Source organism: Pteronotus mesoamericanus, unplaced genomic scaffold (assembly GCF_021234165.1).
Source record: "Pteronotus mesoamericanus isolate MK-2021 breed Mesoamerican mustached bat unplaced genomic scaffold, CSHL_Meso_final scaffold_36, whole genome shotgun sequence".
NCBI classification, from domain to species: Eukaryota; Metazoa; Chordata; class Mammalia; order Chiroptera; family Mormoopidae; genus Pteronotus; species Pteronotus mesoamericanus.
The window spans coordinates 16,420,013-16,426,449 of record NW_026555313.1 but is presented as its reverse complement, the minus strand read 5'-3'; the positions used below and the strand labels follow the sequence as shown (position 1 = coordinate 16,426,449).

The window sequence follows — 6,437 nt, the reverse complement described above, 5'->3', positions numbered from 1 at the left end:
CAGAGATGTAGTGGGATAACACACTACACAGCGCCTTCCGTTGTAAGAACTTAGGATTTTAAGTGTGATGGGAAACTACTGGGGAGTTAGACCAGAGAAGTAATACCAGACTGGTATTTAAATATCACCCTGAAAGGGGGCAAAAGAAAATGAAAAAGCTAGGCTATTACTATGGCTCAGCCATAAATAATTATACAATACCAAAATGGTATTGTATAATTTGTTTTTGTTTTTACTATTTTTCAGTCTCTTTGTTTGGACTGCGCTTAGTGACACAAAGAATGACAGGAACATTTCAGCGCAAGTTATCAGGGAAGGCCTGTCTCATGAGAAGACATTACTTTTCATGATGCAAATAGGCAATGATGGGCAAGTGGTTAACAGAAAGAAAACTGTCACTGGAGCTTAGAGAAGAAGCAGAGGAGTGGAAGATAAGGTGAAAATGTAGGCAGGAGCCAGGCTCTAATCGTATGGGAAATTGATTGGCAGGCTTGGGTGGTGGACTGGAGCGGGCTTGTGTTGGCTCAGTAAAACTAAATGTTAAATTTTCAAGAATTTTATGAGCTGTTTTTAAACACAGTCATTATTAAAAATAAAATTATTTGAACTTACAATTAAATAAAATAAAGGTAATAAACACTCAAAACTTATCACTTACTTATTTTACTATTAAAAGGGAACAGAATGTTCTACCCTAAATATGCCACTTTGACATATGAATTATCTTCAGCTGAAGACAATTGAGAAATGGCAGTTGTAGGAAAAGCTCTGTATCCTGCGTCTAGTCACCTAAAAGAAGGAGGTGATTTCCCTTGGTGAAGGTGTTCCCCCTTTCCTTCTCCACACCAGGATGGGGGAAATGACTATAATCACTGGCACTGAGGTGGGTCTGCATGAACAAACCTGACTTAAATAATCCCTATCCAGTAGTTTACTCTGAAACCTCTCTTCCTGTTTCTGCTCACTTCACAAACTTATCTCCGTTTGCTAAAATGGTATACAATACTAACAACCTCTTTGGATTTTCATTTCCTTCCCTGTGTACATGTAAAATTAAAATATTAACAGCAAATAAAATTTATACCTTTTCTCCTGTTAATCTGTCTTTTGTCAGTTTAATTTGCAGGCTTCAATCACAGAACCTAGGAGGATAGAGAAAAGTTTTTTCTTTCTTTCATTGCATTTTACTTCTACTTATTTTCTTGAGGTTATTTATGTTTAACACAAGATTTCTTAACAGTGGCACTATTGATTGAGCTGGATTCTTTGTTGTGTGGGTCATCCTATGCATGGTAGAAGTTAACAGAATCTCTGGCCTCTACCCACCAGAGGCCAGTGGCACAGTTGTGACAACCAACCAAAAATAACTCCAGACATCGCCAAATGTCCTCTGGGGAGCAAAATCAACCGCAGCTGAGAACTACTGTTCTCTGCATGGTGGAAACACTATGTGACCGTGCATTACTGCACATCTCTTCCAGTTACTGAGGCCATGATCTAGCTTGAAATTGGCCAGGGTGGGGATATTTACATCACAGGAATGTGGGAATACCACAAATCAGGGCGTGATTTATTGTTTTGTTGGTTGTCTAGATTTAAGAAAGTAATGGTGAAAATGTTAATGCACATTAGCTTGCACATCACCATTACAGTATGAATAGCAGACAATGTTGATGGAATACCTTTCAATATTCAAAATTATTTGACTCAGAAATGAGTCACTCACATTACTGAGGAATAATTAGGTTCCACATGTTTCAAGAAAGAACATGCTCAGTTGTGTCAAGAGCTGCTGGAAGGTCAAGTGAATTGAGAATGAATTAGATTTGGCCCGATAAATTGATGGTGACCTTGATGAGTACTATCTCAGTGGAGTAGCAAGGAAGAAAGACTGGGATGGCTTGAGGAAGTGGGAAAGTTCAGAACAGTAACAATTCTTAGGAGTGCTGTAAGGGAACAGAGACATGGGGTAGTCACTAGATGGTGGGAATGGATCCAAGGGATTTTTTTTAATATGGGAGATATTAATGAATGTTAAGATGTTGTTGGGTATGATCCAGTGGTGAGGGAGAAATTAAATTTGAAAGAGAGGGATAAATTGAATGGTAAAAGTCTTTTGAGTAGGTTTAAGAGGACAAGGTCCATGGATGTAAAGGGGGATAAAGACAGTTCATGGCCTTTGATGAAAAAACAATATTGAGGCACAGCTGTTGGAAAATGCCTGGCCTGGTCTCAGGCGCTGTAACCCTGCCAGCAGGCTGGAGGGCCCCAAGGCCGGAAATAATCAGGAGGCCTTGGAGAAACAGGCTCCTGAGGAGACTTGGCCTGTTCCCCCGGGCAGGGGCTGTGCCCCTGCCCCTCTGCTTTTCCTTGTGAGGGTCAATGGTCAATGACTGGTAAGACCCCTTGGGGGAGGGGCAACCTAAGACAGGCCTTGGCCAATAGGGGCAGCAGATAAGAAATTGGGGACATGGAAAAGGGGCAAAGAGGCTCCGACACCTCTCAACTTGGCTTGGACACTGCCAGAGTTCTCATCACAGCTGAAAAGCAGTCTCCTCAGCCCTTGGTGGTTCCCTCCCCCTACCTGGCTAACAGTGTGGGAAAAACAGCCCTAGATCAGACCTGACGGTTGCCAGGGTAATCGGGCCTAGAAGTAAATTCTTTAGAGTGGGGGGTAGGGGTGTGGGTGTGTAGAGTGTGCTCTGTTCCTCCCTCATATCTCTGGTCAGCTCATGCTGCGAAGGACCTTCACATTATTTACGCCCCCTTGCTCTTTATCATTAAGGCGCTTACCCTTGTTTTCATTCTCTTTTGTTTAGACTAGTCCTCTCGGACCCATGTAAATCAGTAAATTCCTGCCACCTGTTTTCTTAAAGGTATCTGTTTTCTGTGCAACTGAACATGCTAATGTAAACGTGTATATGTATGCATTCTTGTCGCCTAGCCCATTGATAAGTTTTTCAATAAAAGCCTTGGAACAAAGGGCAACGGGGCCTTTCCCACTACGGGGATGTGCCACGGCCTCCTCTAGTAGGAGGGAAGTGCCCCGCCTGCTCTCCCGGCAAACAGAGAAGTGTTTGCAGCATTTTGTATCTATTCCCCTTCATCCGTGACAACCCTGGGACGGGCTCTGCGGGTTTCAGAGCCCTGCTCCCACCTCAGCTGGCCCCAGCCAGTTCCCTCAGTTTCCAGGGAGCGCTGTGCTCTCTGCGGTGCGCCCCTGCCGCGGCGTGCCCTTATAGCCCCCGCGCAGTGTGACAAACAGCAACACAAGATGGCAGCCACACGGGCTCAAGATTAAAAGTCCCTTCCAATTTTTGACTATTGAAAGAACTCAAAGAAGGCCAGAAAGGAGTAGGAGATGGCACAGTTAGCTGGGATCTAGAAGATGAGGAAGGCATGAGACTTACAAGATGGACCCAAACGATAATTGGGCCTCCAAGAGCAATTTATGAAAACCAAATACATGGCCTTAAAGTAGAATGTGGACCTAAGTACCCAGAAGCACCTGCCCTCTTTGTAAGATTTGTAACAAAAATTAATATGAATGGAGTTAATAGTTCTAATGGAGTGGTGGACCCAAGAGCCATATCAGTGCTAGCAAAATGGCACAATTTATATAGTATCAAAGTTGTCCCGTGGGAGCTCCAGTGCCTAATGATGTCTAAAGAAAATATGAAACTTCCTCAGCCATCTGAAGGACAGTGTTACAGCAATTAATTAGAAGAAAAACCACAGGCCCACCCCTTCCCCCATTTCATTTAAGCAATATTCATTTTCCACAGTAGTAAATTTTCTAGATATGTCTTGTAGACGTCAAAGTAGTGGAAAGGAAGCTCCCATTCAAAGGCAATTTTTCTTAAAATACTATAAGTGACACTAATTTTGTACATTTGAAATATATAAGTTGTGCTATCACAAGTCATCCTGTCAAGTGTAATTACTGTCCACATAGTTGAACTTCTGGGATCAAGAAAGTATATTTAAACTGGTTCCCACAATAACCGGTGGGACACATCTAACTCAGCTGTGAAAAGACACATCACATAATCACCTTGCTGCTGATCACATGGCCTGGAGCCTCCGCCTTCTCCCCTTCCCCTTCCTCCTGCTCTCTTCTTCCCTGCAATAGCCCTCCAGCTTGGGGTGGCTTATTAGAGTAGATATGAAGGCTTCAGGTCACAGCCTGTGGGACTACTGTTGGGTGTGTGGGGGTGCCTCGCAACCCTGGGTTGTTTTTAGTCTTAAATGATGCCCCCCTTCCAAGCCATCATCCTTTCCCCACTCTCAACCACCACCCTTGGCTGAAGCATAGATTGTAGTCCTCTCTGCTCCCCTTTGAAACTGGTCTTTGGTGAGGAATTCAGGGCTTTCCCTGTATCTTCTCCCCTCTCCCCCCACCTTTATATTGAGAGATGCTGTTTTCTCTTTATTCCTCTTCAAGTTCCTTTTTTCATTGTTACCACACTACACTTTCTGTGACACTGCTTTGCTTTGGCCAGAGCCATTAGGTAAGGTTGGAAAGAGTCTTGGACCTCCCTTGCTTAGTTTTGGAACCACATTGATTTACTCTCCACCAGCTTAATAGATGAATATTGGGTCCTCAGCCTGCCCCACTCTGTTGTCATCATCAGCTGATGGGTTGAGGTTTTTTAGTTCAGGAAGGCCACAGAAGACACTTGTAAGCACACATGATCCCTCTGAGTGAATTTTTTTTCTGTTCTTATCATTGCTTTTGCTTTTACAAATTGAAGTTTTAAACAGGGCTCTCATTTGGTCGCCTTTACCATCCATTTGGGTCTAGTTTGGAATCTGACAATGGAAACAAAAGGAACTTTGAATTCAGTGCATATTTTGGTTTTGGTGCTGCTGCTTCTCGTGGTCCTCAGCAGGGATTAAGAAAAATTCTGTGTACATGGCAGAATCCTGTAATTAACAGACTTGAATTCCTGGCTAATTGCTACAATTTTCTACTTTTCTGTTCTGAACCACTAAATAAGAGCAATTCATTGTGTTCTAACGGTTTTTGTTTTTGTTTTTGGGGTTTTTTTTTGTAATTTAGTGTTTGTGTAAAACCACCTTTTAGAGCAGCAACTATAGGTGGACTTCCAGCCAAGATGGAGGCATAGGTAGATATGCTTTGCCTCCTCCATAACCAAAAGAAGGACAAGAACAAATTTAAAAACAAAAAACAACCGGAACTGCCAGAAAATCAAACTGTATGGAAGTCCAACAACCAAGGAGTTAAAGAAGAAACATTCATCCAGACTGGTAGGAGGGGCTGAGACGGGCAGCTGGGGTGGAGAGGCCGTGCCACAAGGCAGCAACAGGAGGACCCAGAGGTCCCACATTTGCATGTGGATAAGCCAGGAAGAATAACAAGGGAGCAAGATAGACCGTACAGCCTAGGATTCCAGCTCAGGAAAAGAAAGCCTCAAAACCTCTGGCTGTAAAAACTTGTGGGGATTGTGGCAGCAGGAGGAACTCCCAGCCTCATAGGAGTGTTCGTCAGAGAGATCCGCGGGGTCCTAGCATGTATACAAACCCTCCCACCCAAGAATCAGCACCAGAAGGCCCCAATGTGCTTGTGGGTAGTGGAGGAAGTGACTGAAATCCTGCTGAGAGCCAAGAAAGCTGCATTGTTCCTTCTCTGACCCTGCCCCCATGTACTGTGCCACAATGCAGCCATGCAAGTTGCCCTGCCCTGGTGAATACCTAAGGCTCGGACCCTTACAACATAACAGCTGCCTGGAGATAAAGAAATATGGACCTAGTGAAAGAACAGATCAAAACCCAAGAAAGAGAACTAAGCGATGAGGAGAGAGCCAACCTATCAGATGGCATAACTCATATGCCACAGGAAATCCCAGACCTCCATGAGGAGCTCCTCCTGCTTTCAAAGAAACACCATCACCAGCTCCTACAGCTCTACTCGAGGTTTCCCATCAGTGCACAAGAGGAGGCATCCTGCTACCTGCCATGACAGGCTGTCCCAGAGGTCCACAAAGACAGTGTGCCAGCTGGGCTCTCAGGTTCCCTCCTCAGCTACCACATTTTCTGAGAGGAAGAGCCAGCCTAAAAAGGACCAAGATGGCCCCAGCAGGCAGAGCTCTTCCCGAGGAACTGCTCATCTGCCTGTGACAGGCCTGAAAGCAGAAGGTTCCTCTGCTGCCACACAGATGAGGGGAAGCTCTGAGGCTGCAACCACCTCCTCAGCTGGGTTAGAGCATCAAGGCCAAGACATGAATGCAGAGAAGCGGTCACTGTGGCAGGACATCAACAGTGCTCTGTGGGCCCACACAGAGGCCGTCTGGGGCTGTGGTGCTCCAGAGCCTTTGCAGTCTTTCCCGTAGCCTGCTGCAAGGCTCCTGTTCCTATTCTTAGCACCTCTTCATGCACCAGCCTTCCAGGCACCTCTGCAGTGAGTGCAGGGCCCT

At 44.9% G+C, this 6,437-nt stretch overlaps 1 pseudogene; it reads left to right on the top strand.

Annotated features, from left to right (window-relative positions):
• Positions 1-2,470: 2,470 nt before the first annotated feature.
• On the top strand, positions 2,471-3,720 carry LOC129086132 (ubiquitin-conjugating enzyme E2 variant 1-like; annotated as a pseudogene).
• Positions 3,721-6,437: the final 2,717 nt, after the last annotated feature.